This window comes from Stenella coeruleoalba (assembly GCF_951394435.1).
Source record: "Stenella coeruleoalba genome assembly, chromosome: X".
Classification (NCBI taxonomy): domain Eukaryota; kingdom Metazoa; phylum Chordata; class Mammalia; order Artiodactyla; family Delphinidae; genus Stenella; species Stenella coeruleoalba.
In genome coordinates, this window is record NC_137152.1 from 1127259 (window position 1) to 1145021 (window position 17763).

The following is a 17763-nucleotide window of genomic DNA, read 5'->3' on the forward strand; positions in this document are numbered from 1 at the left end:
TTCATTTTGCCCTGGAACTGCAAATGCGGTAGCCCTCTCTGCTCACATTCCTTCCAACCTCAAGAAAGAGGAGCAAGTCTGCACCCAATAAGGACCCCCCCACCCCCAGCACACCCTCCATCCGGCCACTGATGCGCTCAAACCTACCTTTCGTGGGTGGTGAAGACCTCTCCCCGAGATCCAGTAAGGCTAGTGGGTTTTGGCTGCACGCTGGGGAAGCCTCTGAAAACCACTAATGCTCAGCTCCACCATCAGCAGAATCCCCAAGTTCGTTCCTCTGGGCACCAGCATTCATTAGACCTCCTCAAGCCATCCTCCTGTTCAGGCAAGTTTGAGACCCTCTGGGCCAGGCAAATGCAGATTGAGGCTTCCAGCCCTGGGCGCCAGCCCCTCCCAGAACTGCTCAGATGTTCTGCTAAGCCCTACAGCCCTGACTGATGTGTTTCAGAACTAGAATTACTTTGTATGTTCAAACCAAGATGGAGACAGGCCTTGTCTAATATTTCCGGACAGCCAGGATGGCAGAGCAGGATCTTGACTTCCAGGAAGATCCCAACCTTGGAGCATTTGCACATCACTAGAGAGCCCTTTACGGCTTGAGGTCATAGTACACAAGTGCCAGCTACTCTTAGCAGCATCACAAAGTTGGTTCCCAGGTACAGACTCAGGATGAGGATGCAGGAAGAGTCCTGGCCAGTCCGACATCCTCTGTCACTTTGAGAACAAGCTTGCTGGCCCCTGAAAGATGCTGCAGTCCCTGGGCGAAGCTAGGCTCTGAGAGCAATTTGGACTGTGTAGGACCCTGGCCTCACAGGCTCCTCCTCTTTGTATGACCGGCCTTATGTCGCTCGTCCACCAGGGGAGAGAGAGGACACAGTTCTGGAGAAGTTACCATGTTCCCTCGACACCTGATTGTGGAACATTCCTCAGAGCTCAGAGACACTTCGCAGCAGCTGGAGAAGTCTCGTGGACCACTGGGTGAGTAAGGCCACGTCCATGGCGTGGTGGGCACTGGGGATCCTGGGTTTACACCTGTCGCTGTCGTTCAGGGAGCCTGGGAACGGGGCTGTGTGCATACACACCGGGATGGATGACCTTCCATCCCTGGGCAAGTCTTGATTCAGTAACTGGACCCATGGTGCATGTATTTCTCAGTTCCCTGCGTGTAGCATCAATGAGTTTTGTACGACAGTGGAAACGACCACCTCATCCATCCATCCATCCATCCATCCATCCATCCATCCATCCATCCATCCATCCATTCGGCAATGATGTGTTGAGTAGGGTTACCCAGCCAAGCTCTGAGCAAACACTGGATGGAGCTCAAAGTTGAGTGGCACAGAGCTCTTGTCCTAAAGGAGCTTGCTGTCTAGGGTGGGATTAGGACTCAAAGATATCAGGTCTTAATGCCTAGAAACTGGAGATGGTACCAGACGTGATAAGAGGCACTTTTGACGGGAAAGAGTGGGCTCTGCAAAGGGGGGTCTGTGTCCGATATGACCCAGTTGAAGCTTCCTCTGTCTCGGCTCCCACTGGATTTTGAGGGTGCCTGTATCGAAAATACCTCTCATCTTGGCTATGAGGAAATACAACCATAGAAGGTGCACCGGGCTCCCTCCAAGGCTGGACAGGTTGGGAGGCTGATTAGGAGCTCCTCAGGTGACCCATGGGTCCGGGAGGTAGCACCCTGCCCATTTCCCATGTGGGCTCTTCCTTGGGAAGTGTTAGTCTCACATTTGTTAAGCATCCTCGTTAAGCCTTTTGGTCTCTGTGTTTCCGACTCTTCATCCATCAAATAAGGCTCCTAACATGTGCCCTGTCTCCAACCGGGTTTGCCGAGTGGACAGCAAGACGGTATGCGTTCTGTTTGAAGGATGCTTAGGGGTAAATCCCCGCCAGGCATGGTTCTCCATCCAAGCTCCGTAGTCAACTGAATTTGTCGTTTAACCAGAGAAATGAGTTGGGGTTGTATTTTCTGTCGTCTGGGTACCAGTATCCTAGGGGTTGGATCTAAATTCGTAGCTTGTTTACCGACGGCCACAAAAACACAAACACGATCCCAGACATGAGGACATCCGGGGTTTCTGCATGTGTGATGGGGGAGCATCTGTACGTAGTAAAAAGCTTGAGAATTTTTCAGTCTCTGGGGCTCTCTTCAGTGAAGCATTTTCTGAAGTTCACAGTCTTTTAGCGATCTTTGCGTTTATTGCTAGCTTAGAACTTCTGGTGATATTGCCTACATCTGTTCCTTCCCTTTTTTTCCCTTCATTCTTTGCCTTCATTCTGGGATGTCATGTCGGGCTTCCTGAGCCAATGCCTGCCCTTTATTTTTTACTTTTCGTATTTCTGGTCGCAGGGTCCTCATTTCTGTCTGTCCCTTGGGCTGCATCTCATAGATACATAGTTCAGTCCTTATTTTCATGGTTCCTCTTTACCCCATGGGTTACTTCAATGGGTATTTAAAAATCCCCAAGTATATAGAATTAAAAATAATCCTTATACTGTCATGGGTCCAGGAATGCATTAAAAAGTACATCTGTTCTAATTCACCCAGAACCTACTTGTTTTGTCCTTAAAAGACCCTGCGGGACTTCTGCTCTACCGTGGTACCAGATGTGTAGATACAATAAAACGTTTTCATTTAAAATATCCTGGAAAGGAAAAAAATAGCATGGGAACTAAGAGGAACACTTTTTTAAGGGAGGAATATTTAGTTTTCTGGCTTTATTGAGGTATCAGCAACAAATAGAAAATAGACAAATAGAAATTGTATCTCTTTAAGGTGGACAACATGTTCTGATCTGCAGTGTGGAATGTCTTTTTAAGGGAGGAATATTTAGTTTTCTGGCTTTATTGAGGTATCAGTGACAAATGGGAATTGTATCTCTTTAAGGTGGACAACATGTTCTGATTTGCAGCAACAATGTGAAATGTCTATTGCCAACTGCATAATTTGGTCAAACAGTTTACCCTCCAGGATCCCGGTGTCCCATTCTGTTCAATGGGTCTTTTATGGTTATAAGACTCAAATAAGAGGATGGATCTAAGAGCGTTTTAAGGCTGCAAATACGTTTCCTGTATGAGTCATGTCACCGTTGTGGGTTTGGTGCAAATCACGTGGACCTGGTGATCTGGACTCCTTTCCTGATATCCTGGTGCTTCTAAGCAGTGGCTGTTTTCTCCGGGGTGCGGGGAAAGGCGGGGAGGGGCACCCTGAGTGGACCTCGCACTAGCATTTGGCAGGAGGAGGCCAGCGTGTTAGATTTCTTACAAGGCACAGGACAGGGTACCCAGCGTCAGATGTTCTCACACCTCACATGACTTCTTCACATCTGGCTAGACGTTCACATAGGGGAAACCCTGTTTATGGTTAACCCCAGCCTAGAACTCACGGCTGTTGACACATCAGTGCAAGAGATTGAATTTCCAGGCGAGCAACCATTGCATTCATAGAAGATTATCCTTGGCTTGAATGTTCAGCATTTGGGGAAACCGTAGGGCAGGCGGCAGCTCGTGGCATTTGAGTTACCAGTTCTCTAGGCCTGGGGCAGCCGGCACCATCTTGGGGATCCAACATACGAAGACATCCCCTTACTGCTTCACCCTCTCCGGGCGGGGCTGGGGGGAGGTCCAAGCACTGCTATGTTCAAATGGGTATGACTTTATGGTCATTTGTCTGTAGGTATCTGTGATTTTGTTTTAGGAAAGTAAAGGGACGTTAAAAATGGGTTAACCTACATCCCCCGGGTGGAATATTATTTGGCCATGAAAAAGGAATGAAGTATTGATACATGGTATATCGTGGGTGGACACTGGAAACATCCTAAGTGAAAGACTCCAGGCACAAAAGGCTACATCGTATATGATTCCACTTCTACAAAACACCCACAGTAGTAAACTCCAGAGAGACACAAAGTGGCTTAGTGTTTGCCAGGGGCCGGGAGCAGTGACCGCTCACGGGGACAGGTCTCCTTCTGGGGAGATGAGAAGGTTCTGGCACCAGATAGAGGTGGTGGTTGCACAACATGGTGAATGTGCTCAGCGTCCCTGATTTGTCCAGTTTCAATGACTCATTGGACGTTATGTGAATCTCGCCTCCATACAATTAAATACTTGCTACGAAGCAGATACAAAGCACCTCCCAGCAAGGCTGTGTTTTCTTCTCAGCCCCACACACTGGGCATTCGCGGGCGGTGCTCTGAACCGGACCAAACTGATCAATGGAGCAGAAGCGGTCTGGCCTGACCGTCCTCTTCCATTTTTCCTTTGCACCAGGATTGCATAAGACATTCTCCCCTTGGGATAGCTTTCCTGAGCCGGGATTCCCAAGAGGGCCAGAAGAGCATTTTTCCAGGGATGTCGACCCCGGCGATGGTAGGGTTGACATAGTGTGATGCTGTGGGTTCTGACAGACCTCGAACATCGTCCTCGGTTTCCACGAGCAGGGGTTACGCCCAACTCCTGTCCATCTAAGCTAACTGCTTGGTGCCGGTGCGGGAACACCCCCATGGTGGGCTCCTTGGGTATTATATCCTGTCATAGATAGTGGACAGCCCTCAAGTTGTTTCTTGCTTCAATCAGATCAAAAATAACTAATACGGGTGTTCGTTTCCTTTTCAAAAAGATTGGGAAATAAGACAGGAGATGTGGGGCTTCCATTTAGGAAGTTCCTACTTTATGCCAGGATATTTCCAAAATGGGGAGATTAGGTTTGACATAAATACATTACCATGTGTAAAATAGGTAGCCAGTGGGAACCTGCAGTATAGCAGGTTCAGCTGGAACCTGGAAGCTCTGTGATGCTCCAGGAGCTCAGCTCGGAGCTCTGTGATGACCTAGGTGGGTGGGATGTGGGGGGAATGGAAGGAAGGTCCGAGAGGGAGGGGATATAGGTATACATATAGCTGATTCACTTCATTGTACAGCAGAAACTAACACAACATTGTAAAGCAACTCTACTCCAAAAAAAAAAAAATTTCCAATATCATCTGATTTAACCGTCTATGCATCCTGCAAAGAAGGTGTCCCCGCCTTGGGCTCCCAGGCCCCCATCCACTGGACCGTATGGACGATATTTCCACGCCTCAGACGTTTCGACGCTTGATGTTTCGAATGAAGCTTTCAGCGCACGCTCCGGGCAGCCATGTCTTGTCCATGAGGTCCTGTAGTGTAGCGGGTCGAACCCTTCACTTCCAGGTAGAGTCAAGGCTCTAGGAAGCAAAACACAGCTCTCCTCTGTCTTCGAGGTCATAGCCTGCCTTTGAAGGACGCTGAAGGTCATCCTTTCACATCGAGAATGTGCAGCTTCCGGTCCAAAGCAGACCTTCCCTCCCTAGCCAGTGGACCAGCCTCCCAGCCACCGGGGCCATAGATCTGCATATCAGTGGCTGTTGGCAACTTCACTTTGTATTTTAGTTATTTGACCTTCAGGCGTCCTTGGCAAAGGCAAGCAGCCTTTAATGCTCACTTGTAGCAGGAGCCCCGCTTCCTTTAAAAACTCTGTCTCCCTGTGTCTGAAGGGCAAGGAGGCGGAAAAACAAGAGTTTCGGTAACCTTCAAAATAGAAAGAAATAGACCCCACTGGGTTCCATCATTTTCTGCCCGTCTTTGAAATTCTCTCCGTGGAAGGTTTTATAAGTACCAAAGCGGCATGAAATATGACAGTCGATTTCCTAGGATTGGAAGGACCTCAGAGGCCATGCATAAATGATGACGCACCCTTCCCGGGGCTGGAGGGAGTTATAAAACCGTCCAAGGTGATTCAGGCACAGGATTTGCTGTCGGGATGTGTCTTGGGTATTAGGAAAAAATCGCACCTGGTTAAGTTAGAGACGCAAAATTATATCCCGAGGAAAAGAACCGAAAGCATTTCCAGGCAGTGCAAGTGGCAACTCTCTGCTTGGAAAATGATGGATGGAACCCCGATGGGCGAAACCAGAGAACGCACGTGTCTTAGAAGTTTGTAAGGGAGGGAGGTCAGGACACAGCCAGGAAACTGGACCAAGTGGCCAGACGCCTATACCTTGGGTTTTCTCACAATTCGATTCATGAATATGAGTGTGTACATATATATATGTGTATGTATACATATATGCATAATTTATAAGGGGTGATGCTATTGGCTACCCCAGGTATTCTCCACCTGGGCAGGTGGACATTTGAGGCTGGACGACTCTGATGCGGGCGTCCTGGGCACTGGGGGCTGTGGAACAGCATCCTTGGTCTCCACCCACCACATTCCAGGAGCCCCTCCACAGTCGTCACACCCCAAAATGTCCGTAGACATTGCTAGTGTCCCCTGGGGGTCGGGATTACTCCCTTTGGGGAACCCCTGGGTCACTCCAAAGACTAAGCCCTTCAAAGCTATGTGCACTAGATTTTAGAATTGCAGAGCTGGAATGCACATTAAAATTCCAAGTGAGTTATCAGTCCGTTTCAGACCAAATTAAAAACAACAACAACAACAACGAAAAAGCCGCTGAGATTCCCCCCCCCCCCAGCTGGTGAACACTGCTGTTTTCTTTTCCGAGGGGAGGTGTCCCAGGCTCCCCCTCTCAGCGCTTAAGGGTCTGGGATGCTGGGGAGACGCTGGTGGGCGTGCCTCCCACCCCATCCCTCCCACCCCCACCGGACAGCCCGGACGCTCGGACCAGGTGCACCGCCCTGAGATGCAGCTTCCGCATCTGGAGCTGATATCCTGCCCACCCCCGCGGATGGTGATCAGGGATGTGAGGGGATCCGGCAAGGATCCCGGCAGCACCAAGGGGCTATGACACGCTTGGCCTTTCTGGAATCGCGATTTCTCGGTACCATTTGCAGCTCAGCTCTGGACCCTTGTCGGGGGGAGAGAGAGAGACAGACTGCGTGTTTCATGTACCATCTTAACCATTTTTAAGCGCAGAGTTCAGTGGTATTAAGTACATTCACGATGTACTTAATGTACCATCCCCACCGTCCGTCTCCAGAAACATTTCATCTTCCCAAACTGAGACTCTGTCCTCATTAAACACTCACTCCCCAGCCCCCTCCCCAGCCCCCGGCCCCCACCATCCTACTTTCTGTTGCTATGGAATCGGACTCCTCTAGGGACCCCATATGACTGGAACCCTACGGGATTTGTCCTTTTATATCTGGCTTCTCTCACTGAGCATCACGTCCTCAAGGGCCATCCATGTTGTAGCCTGTGTCAGAGCTTCACACGTTTTCAGGGCCGAGTCATTTTCCCCTGTGTGGATGGACCCTGTGCTGTGTATCCATCCATCCACCATCCATGGACACTTGGATTGTTTCCACCTCTTAGCTATTGTGAATAACACTGCTGTGAACCTGGGCTCGCAAATATCCCTTTGGGTCCCTGCTTTTACTTCTTTTGGGTAAATACCCAGATGTGGAATTGTGGGATCACAGGGTAATTCCATTTTCAAGTTTCTCAACACATAGAGCTCTTTTAAACACTTTACATGCAATAAGACATTCACTCGTTTTTGCAGGACAGTCATGTGAGTTTTAACTCATGTAGATTCGTGGAACCACCACCCCCGATGGGATTCAGAACATTTCCGTCACCTCAGAGTATTCGCTCGTCCTGGTTCTTCATTCACAGTCAGACCCTCTCTCCAGCCCTCATCCCTGGCGACCACTGTCCCTATATTTGACTCTGCCAGAAAGTCATACAGGTGACATCCTGCAGTACTTAGCCCTCTGAAATTGGCTTCCTTCACTCAGCAATATGCACTTTGCTGAGTCGTCGCAAGGAACATGGCCCGTTCCTTTTAATCACCGAGCGATACTCCATTGCATGCACACATTGTGTGTAGTTCATCCTTTCCCCGCTGAAGGACGGCCACCTGGGTTTCCATTTGGGGGTGATCTGTGCAGACTGCTGCTACCAGCATTCCTGTACAGGTCTGTGTGTGAATGCAAGTTTTTGTTTCTCTTGGATAAACATCTGTGAGTAGGATTGCTGGGTCATACGCTAAGAGGATGCTAACCTATCAGAAACAGCCAAACTGGTTTCCGGAGAGGCGGTACCATCTTGCGTCCCTGCCAGCATCCTGTGGGAATTCTAGCCACCCCACATCCTCAGCAGAGTTTGGCATTATCAGTACGTTTAGGTTAGCAATTTGAACAGGTGTATCGTGACGTCACATTGTGGGTCTGAATGTGAATCTTTTTACAGAATGTAGAGGCTTATGATTCAGTGATTTTTTTTCATATAGATTCTAAGTCAACACGATGCTCAGTGAGAGAAACCAGACGCAGAAGGACACACAGTGTGTGATTCCATTGGTAGGAAACGTCCAGAACAGGCAAATTCACAGACAGAAAATGGGTTCATGGTGTCGGGGGCTGGGGGAGGGGGATGGGAAGTGACTGCTCATGGGGACGGGGTCTCCTTTGGTGGGATGAGCGTGTTCTGAAACTAGACGGAGGTGATGGTTACACAACATTATAAACGTACTAAATGCCGCCAAATCTTTCACTTTAAAATGGTTACTTTTATATAATGTGAATTTCATGTCCATTACAAAAATCACTAGCAGTAATTTTTTTTAACGACTTTAACCTAATGCAAAGGAAAAAAAAGAAGCCCATTGTTAATGAAACAGTACCTGGAGACTGTTCCTAGAATCTTTTCATCTGTGTGCATTGTGAAATTCTGCAGAGGTGAATATGGTCCCATCTGGACCATCAGAGGAGGATGGAGCCGGTGTCACCATCAGAGGTCACCCAGCATCTGGATGTCCCTCATGTTTGGGGAACATTTTCTGTCTCATGGGCAGAGTCTGTCTCCTACCGGGCACGTGGCAAAGGCAGAATCTTCCCTTCTTTGTCCTTCTCCTGCCCCTGGGACAGGCCAGGTGAACCTGCTCCATCAGTTACACAGTTGCCGGGAGAGGGGGGAATCACGCAAACCTGGTGAGGCAGGATTAGGGTAGGTGGTCCTGAATCAGCTCTCAACATGGCAGTGGTGTGGTCCTTCCAGGCAGCAGGAGGATGGGTTCAGGGCAGCATCCAGGTATCTCCTGTGTGAGGCCAGTGTTGGCTGGGGCAGCCGAGCTGGCCTGTCCGCCCAGGACCTGGGGCATGATGTTGCTTGGGCCCTGCCTTTTCTCTGGTCCGGCAGTATCCTGGACATTCTCCAAGCTGCCCATCACCTTTTCTTCTAAGACAGTTCAGTAGTGCGTGGACCTGATTCTGAGGTGCAGACGAGGAGGTGCGTCACAGCCTACATCCCAGACCCCGCATCTCCCAGAGAGGGTCGTCCCCTCTTAGCCAAGTCCCAGAAAGGTCGTTCACGGCATCTCGGGGCAGCCACTCTATCACTTGTTGATACCTTCTGATACTTCTCTTCTGTAACCAGATGGGAAACGAGATGGTCAGACACACTGTTATCAAACCAAACTTGGGTCCGGTCACCCACGTGCAGCAAAGCCAATCTACTGACCCTGGGTTGTGGTGAAGGAACGTACAGCGTTTATTGCAGGTGCCAAACAAGGAGTCCAGGCAGCTAGAGCTTAAAAGGCCTGAACTCCTCGATGGTTTTCAGGGGAGGGCTTTTAAAGACAGGGTGAGAGAGGGGCGTGGTGAGTGTGTGATCAGCTGGTGGACATTCTTCTGACTGGCTGGCAGGGAGGTCATCGGCAGTCCACATCATCAACCTTCTGGTCCCAGCTGGTCTGGCGTCTCCATGCTGGCGAGCAGCATATGAAGGTAACTTCTCCCACCTGGTGGAGGTTTCAGTATCTGCAAAACAGCTCACAGGATTCAGCTCAGAATATGATCTATAGCCCTTGAGGAGGAACTAAGGTCCTTGACTTTGTTTAATGGCTACATTATGATTATTTTGTCATGCTTGACTGTTTCCCTTGGCTTCTCATTTTCCCACTTCTGTGATTAAATTTGCTCTTTGGAACTCGGGGAAGGACTAAGAGGTGAAAGCTTTTCTACAAACAACAGGAAAGCAGAGGACATGGGGGGAGGGGTTTCTGTCCCAGGAAGGACTCACAGGGTCCTGCTCAGTTACAACATTATTCGTAAGAATTGTACAAACCAGAGAAATGAGGCAAAAGCAATCCAGTGCCCCCTTTCAATGTCACATCTGAATGTTATCAAACCAAACCGTCTTGGGGGGGGGGTGCATTTGACCCTCTGCAATTGTAACCTTCCGTGAATTACTCTTGGGTATGGATTAAGGACCCAGCTGTGTCAGGTCACTTGGTAACTTGTAGAAGATGGTGAAGTAGTCAGTGATCTACACCTCAGAGAACAGATAACCCCAATGTGGCAGGTTTACTGCCTTGTAGGACACCCACCTGCTTTGTATGTGACTTTTCCATTTTAGTCCAGAATCCTGACTATATATTTACCAACCCCTGCAGCTGCTGTGGGACCAGGCTTAACACTGCACACATTCCCTCGTGAATGAGGTTCAAAAAGCCCTTGATACGGGCTCGCGGTGTATCTGTAGAACAGTCGTGGTTTTATGTTTTCTGACATTGTAGTTGGACACCGTCAACCATACAGGGACGAGACGTCCAGCCACTGGGTTTGCCCTGGGAGGGTCTTTCCCACATCATTCCAAAATCCACCAAACACCACTCTCTCTTTCAGCGTATTTTTTCCCTTCCTGTGGTTTCCTGAATAATGGTCTCCCTAAAACATCCCCATCCTGAATCCCAGAATCCCTGAATCAGTTCCTGGATGTGGCCAAAGGGACTTTGCAGGCGTGAGTAACTGAAGGATGCTGAGAAAGGGTGAGGGTCCTGGGTTATCCAGGTGGAACCAATATAATCATAAAGGTCTTGACCAGAGGGAGGCGGGGTGGGCGGGTCAGATAGATAGAAGGCAAGAAGGCGACAAAAGACAGATTTCAAGATGGAACCCTGCTCTTTGGAGGAAGAAGCCAGGAACCAAGGATGCAACTCCGGAAGCTGGAAGAGGCAGTGACGTGGATTCCCCCAAGTCCTGCCGACACCCCGATTTCAGCCCTGTGAGACCCGTGTCAGACTTCTCACCCCCAGAACCGGAAGGCAGTAAACGTGTGTTGTTTTGGGGTCATTGGTTCCAGCAGCCCAGGAAGCTGATGTAAGCCCCAGCGCTCACTGGCCCCGTGTCACACCCATCTTTGCTGAGGACGGAGAAGCAGCTGCCCATCTCTTCTGAGCCCGACATTTCCTACGACTTACGGAGCTTTTGCTGTCCCTTCATAGAGCCCAGCGTTGAAATCAGTCCAAACGCAAAAAGGCAACCCTGTCCTTCCTTCACTTGGAGCCAGTAAAGCGGGCTGTCATTGCAAACTGGGCTTTTTTTTTCCTTCTCTGTTTCTCCCTTGCCGACCTGGTCTCTCTCTCTCCCCACCATCATATCTCCTCTCTCCTCCTTCGCTGTTCATTTCTATTCCTACCCATTGAATAACAGCTACACCGTGATCTCCGCCGGTCCCTTGGAAATTAATTCAGTTACCTTCACAGGGAATGACCGCTTCTGACTTTAAAGTACCAGACGCCGGGGCAAGAAGGGGGAGGGAGTTAGCCCCCAGCCAAGGGCACAGATACCGAGCAATGAGAGCTCCCTCCAGCCCCGGGGCTGTGCTGCAGACCACATTAGTAATTGATGCTCTGAGCCGGCTTCCCGGGCGGAGATGCGAGCTCTGTCCTTTGGACCATTCTTCAAGTCGTTCTGAGTCTGTGCGTTTGTCAGTGTGAAGGTTGAATTGGAGGACAAAGAAAGAAAAGAAAGAAAAAAAAGAAATGCCTTCCTTGAAATAAGATCGAAGGGCAGTGTGTAGGTGTAACAGCTCTAGATAGAAGTGTGCACCTGTGCAGGTACATCACCTTACTCTGTCTGCATTACCTGATTTTCTACATTGGGAGCTCTTGGATAAGGGCAGCCTGGGTGGGATGGGGGGAGACCCTCAAGGCGTCTCTCTCTGATCTTCCCTTCTCAGCGCCGGGAGCAGAGGCTTCTTCCATTCTGAAGTCATCAGTGAGATGAATTTTTAAATGGTGTCTTTTTGTAAAAGGTCAGGGTCCTACAAGGACCCTGCTGCATGGGACGTGACCATGAGCTTCAGGTACCCAGGAACACACCTTCCCTGGAGGCCTGGGTGATGCTAAGGTCAGCTTTTGAGACCCAGAGGCTGTTTCCGCGATGGTTCTGTGTGGGAGCCTGGAGCTCTGGGGGGCTGTTCCCCAGCAGTGTTTCTGCATCAAAAATTCTGTCCTTTTAGATGACTGCGTCTTCCAGACCTGGTTTCCCAGCCTCAGCCCACTGACGTTTGTGGCTGGATGACCCTCGGATATGGGGCGTCCTGTGCACTGCGGGGCGTGGAGCTGCACAACTGGTCTCCACCCACCACATGCCAGGAGCACCCCTCCCCCGAGTTGTGACAGTGGGAAATGCCCCCAGACATTGTCAACTGTCTGCTGGGGGTAGAGTCTTCCCCAGTTTCTAACCATTATCATAGATAAATAGATACAGATGGCAGACTTTATTTAGATAGATGGACGGATGAATGGATGGATGGATGAAAGAGAGAAATAATTAGATAGATATAGATGATAGTAGATGATAGATCGATAGATGATTGATAGAAGATTTTATTAGATAATATAGATAAGATAGAGATGGATAGATGATAGATTAGATAGATATTGTTAGATAGATGCTAGATAATAGATGACCGATAGTAGTAGATAGAAGCTAGATAACAGGTAGATAATAGATGATAGATGTAAATACACGTAGACATGGATCTGAATGTCTACACAGACATGAACAGAGACTGAGGACAACCAAGGAGAGACATGAAGTCTGTGAGGAACAGAGCAGGTGGAGAGAGTTGACAGAGGGTCAGAGAAGGGGTGACGTTCAAGCAGACCTCCCTGATGGGAGGGGGTGGGCCCTGCATCTACCTGGGGTGCAGGGCGCTCCATGCGCGGGGCGGGCAGGATGTGTGAAGCCCCTGGGGCAGGGCTTGGCTTGGTGATTCCAGCAGCAAGGAGACTGTGTCGCTGGAGTGGGTGTGTCGTGAGGCAAAGTCCAGGAGGATGACCTCACTGGAGTTGAAAAGCTCTGTCCCTCCGTCGGCCCCAGCGTGTGAGGATTGAGGGGGTATTCACCGGGGGAGGGGAGAACGGGGGACCAGAGGAAGGGCTGAGCCTAAAGAGACCGTGCGGGATGGAAGGCAGGTCTTAGGGGGAAACACAGCCATCGGTGAATCACGCAGAACCCACCTCCTGGTCACCCAGGGCGCCACCCACGGCTGGAGCCTGTGGGCGCTGGGTGATGGTGGGTCACCTGGGACCCTGTGTGGGCACCTTCCGGCCTCCTTCAAGCTGCTGGGAGCACCGCGCACCCAGCCGTGCTGGCCTCAGGCTCGTGGAGGACGCCAGCAAGGGTCCGGATGCATGAAGGTCCCCGTCTGGCATCATTGGATTTTCATTCTGCGCCGCCCCCCCCCATCCCCCCGCCCAAGGACCACAGCGCTTCTCAGCAAGGACGTAGCGTGATTTTCCAGCGCCCAGGAAATAGCAGCAGGTGGGGAGTGGGCAGGTCACGGGGGCTGAGAGGCTCCCAGGCAGGAGGCCACCGCAGGGTTACGGCCAGAGGGAGCGAAGGGCCAGAAAGTGAACCCTACCCGGGAAGAGATGGCTCGTGGTCCTAAGTGGGAAGCAAAAGCCAGGGGAGGAACCAGTGCACTGGATGGTGGAGCAGGAACCCTCAGGGTAGAGAGAAGATTGACAGCCTGGGGCTAAATGGCTGCGCTTCCTCTTGGCTTTTGTGGAGCTGGTCAGAGGTCACGGCCTCCCACGGAGACTAATTATAAGTCAGCATATCCCAAGGCTCCTTGTGAAGTTGGAAGAAGACCCTGGGGACTTCCTGGACAGTCCAGTTGTTAGGACTCGGGGCTTCCACTGCAGGGGACACTGGTTCGATCCCTGGTCCGGAAACAGATCCTGCACGCCGCATGGCTCGGCCAAAAAAAAAAAGAAAAGAAAAGAAAGAAGATTCTTGGCCTCCGACCACAGCCTGAAAACCCAGACGGCAAAAGTGGGAAGGGTGCGGCTGATTTGGAGAAAAGAAGGTAGCTCTTTTCATCCATACGTGCGTGGATGAATTTATGTTCACGTGCGTGCATGCCTGTGTGCACGTGCGCTCCTGAGTGTGGATGTCTGCTCGTGCAAGTGTATGTTCACGTGAGCAGTGCACATGTGCATTTATATGCACGTGTGTGCATGCATGAACACATATGTGTGCAGGTGTGCGGTGCATGCATGCACTTATGCATATGTGGGGGGTGTGCCTGTGTGTGCGTGTGCAGGTGTGCAGCGCATGTATGTTTGCATGCCTGTGTGGGTGTGTGTGCGTACATGCCGTGCATATGTGCAATTCATACGTGCACTCGTTTTCATGCACGTGTGAATGAGTGTGCATGGGTGTGTGGATGCCTCAGGTACGTGTGTGCGTGCACGTGTGCATTGATGCCCTTGTGTGTGCGTGCATATGTGGGTGTGCATGAGTGTCCGTGTGCAGCCATGTTTGTGTGCCTGTGTGGGTGTGTGTGCATACGTGGCGTGCATATGTGCGATTCGTACATGCACTCATGTTTTCATGCACGTGTGGATGCCTCAGGTATGTGTGTGCGTGCACGTGTGCGTCGGAGCCTTTCCCGCAATCTCCAAGGCAAGGGGTCCTGGCAGGAGAAGGTGTGGACGGAGGACGGAGCAGGGGCGTGCGGAGGTAGGGAAGTCACTAGAGAGGCCCGTGGGCACGGGGCAGAGGAACCCGAAAACAGCCCCGTTTCCATGAAAACAGTCTGTAGGGAAGCTGGGGATTGAACGCCAGCAGGCTCGTTCACGGTGCAGGGTGATGAAGCCGGCCTGGTGTCTTTCGGGCGCCTTGTTTTCTACTGCGTGTCCGCATCTGCCCCCGCGCCCGTGTCAGCCCTGCTATGGCATCAGCGGCTGTCACACGTGTCCCAGAAAACACACGTGTGTGTGTGTCTGTTTCCTGCAGGCGTGACGGCACCGAGTCCCAAGCCCTGGTGTCCTGGCTTTCTGACCCCGAATGCCGTTTAGGGAAACTCACTGTGTACATTCTCGTCCCGAAGTCGGTCTACTCACAAGAGAACCATTTTGTTTTCCCCGCCTCCCAGCGATGACCCAAACCTTGGCATTGAAGGAACGGGAGGAATCTTGCTAAAAAACTGAAGGGAGAGATTCAAGGGAAGGGAGAGGAGAGCAACATAAAATTCTGTGGTGGCCCCGAATCCCATTTTCTGTCCCTGGGAGCGCGTGTTGTCCTATTTGTACGTGTTCAGAAACGACCGGCGTGATTGTTTCCATCATTCCCTCGGTCCTTACGGCAAGTGTTTTTCCCGGACGGTGGTATTGCTTCCCTGGCATTTTATAATGCCTTTGTAAATTTGGAGAAGCCTGAGCCCCACTCTCTGCAAACAAAGTTAACATTTTGCGATGAAACTCCAAAAAACAGCCTCCGTCAACCGTCTGCCCCATCTGTGCCTGAAATTCTGGTCGACCTTTTCACCTGTGTTCTTACCTGATACACACAAGCATCTTAGGAGAAACACTTCATTCTACCCATTTTACAGATGAGGAAACAGAACCTCAGTGAGCAGGGGGTTTTGCACACGATGCTATACAACCGCTTTCGACAGGGCTCACATCACTTGATTGAAAAAAAGAAAATAGTAACCATTTGTGATGCCCGTGGTGGCGATTATAAAAATTACACCATAGCATAGGATGAGGTTGAACTTCTCAGGATCTTTTTCCAAAATGACCACAAAAATGCCTTACTTCTTTAAAAATTGAAATATGGTTGATTTATAATGTTTCAGGTATACAGCAAAATGATTCATTTATACATGTATATGTTTATATTTCAGATTCTTTTCCCTTATAGGTTATATTACAAGATAGTGAATAGAGGTCCCTGTGCTATACAGTAGGTCCTCGTTCGTTGTCTATTTTATATATATAGTAGTGTACATCTGCTAATCCCAAATTCCTAATTTATCCCTCTCCCCTGACCCCCGCCATTTCCTCCTTGGTGACCATAAGTTAGTTTTCTATATCTGCCTGCCATTTGGATGCAATGATTTAATTATCATTAAAAAAATGTTGTTTTGTTCCTTATTAGTCTTTAAAAACCCCACCGAGTCTAGATGAGACATGTTGGAACCTAAGGGCCTTAGCTATACCTTAAAAGGCAACTTTGAGATGATTTTGGATGATTTTAGATGCTGAAAGCTCTTTCTGTAAAGGGACAGATTGTCAGTATCTTGGGCTCCAAGGCCAGAAGTCCCTCTTACAGCTCCTCAGGTGTTTTAGGAATGTGGCCGTGAACAGTATGTCAATGCACAGGCCTGGCTGTGTACCAGTAAAACTTTATTTACACAAGGAAGCGAGGGCCGGATTTGGCCCACGTGTCACAGTGTGCAGACATGCACTTTTGTGGGTGTGGTGCTGCCCTGGGCAGAGGGAAGTCCTATCAGACAGAACAATGCATTCACCTTTGGGAATTTTACTTACTTTTGTCCTCATTCAAGAGCTCGAAATCGGTACTTTGTCATTTTTATTTTTCCTGAGGTTAAAGTGTTTAAGCGATAATACGTCATCCCAGGAAGCCCGGAGGCCCGTGAGAGGCAGGGAGGGAGCAATCTGGGGACAGGTGGCCACGTGTGGTACCCCCTTCCCCCACGTCCCTGGGGAGATGAGCTCATTGGGGGTCAATGGAGGTGGATTTTGCTCCATTGATCTTTGGTAGAAGGAGGTCTCGCCCCTGGAGCGACATCCAGCGGCCAGTCCTGAGATACTTACGCTAATCTATTAGCTCATTCCCCGCTGCCAGGTCTGCTTTCCTCCACAGCTTCAGAGCCTTGCTGGCCCCTCCTCAGCCCCCACCCCCACCCCCAGGCAAGGGAGAGAAAGGCAGTGAGGGCTGTCGATTACGGGGAAGAATAAATGGAGAGAATAGGAGAAGCAGAACCTTAATTTACAGACCAGTGCGGGCACCATCTCTGTTCCACAGTGGCCTGCAGGGAAGCATAGGGACCACAGCGCATACCACGCAACAAAGGCCCCACCGTGGTTCCCAAGGACTGTGGGGAACCTGGTCATTGAGGCAGAGTCTAGAGCTCATGGCCTCTGGCTGGATGCAGCCTTGTCCATCCACCCCAGTGAGTCTCAGTATCATTTTCTGTGTCAGTCAGGGTTCTCCAGGGAAACAGAACCAACAGGAGATTGGGTAGGTAGGTAGGTAGGTAGATAGATAGATAGACAGATGATAGAGACAGGTGATAGATAAATAGATACATAAGAAGATGGTGGATAATAGAATAGATATGATGGATGGATAAATAGATGATAGACACATAGATAGAAAGATTGATAGATGATAGGTGACAGATAAATAGATTGATGATAGATTAGATATAAATGAACACATAGATGACATGTTGATGATAGATGAGACAGAAATATTGATAGATGAATGATAGATTAGACATAGATAAAAGAATAGATAGATTATAGATAGATGAATAAATAGATGATAGGCGGATAGAAAGATTGATCGATGATAGGTAAATGATAAATAGATAGATTGATAGGTAGGTAAATGAATTAGATTACAGACAGGTAGATATTTAAGGATGTGACTCCCATGATTGTAGGGGCTGGCAAGTCCAAAGTCTTTAGCTTAGATCAGCAGGGAAGAGTTAATGCTGTACTCTGA

At 49.7% G+C, this 17763-nt stretch overlaps 1 long non-coding RNA gene across 2 annotated transcripts in view; it reads left to right on the forward strand.

Moving 5' to 3' along the window:
- Nucleotides 1–17763, forward strand: part of LOC307179934 — a 117535-nt gene continuing 99772 nt past the window's right edge. For both annotated transcript variants that reach the window (XR_013825615.1, XR_013825616.1), the window contains exon 1: nucleotides 1–978. This is a non-coding gene — a long non-coding RNA (uncharacterized lncRNA). The remainder of the gene's footprint in view (nucleotides 979–17763) is intronic.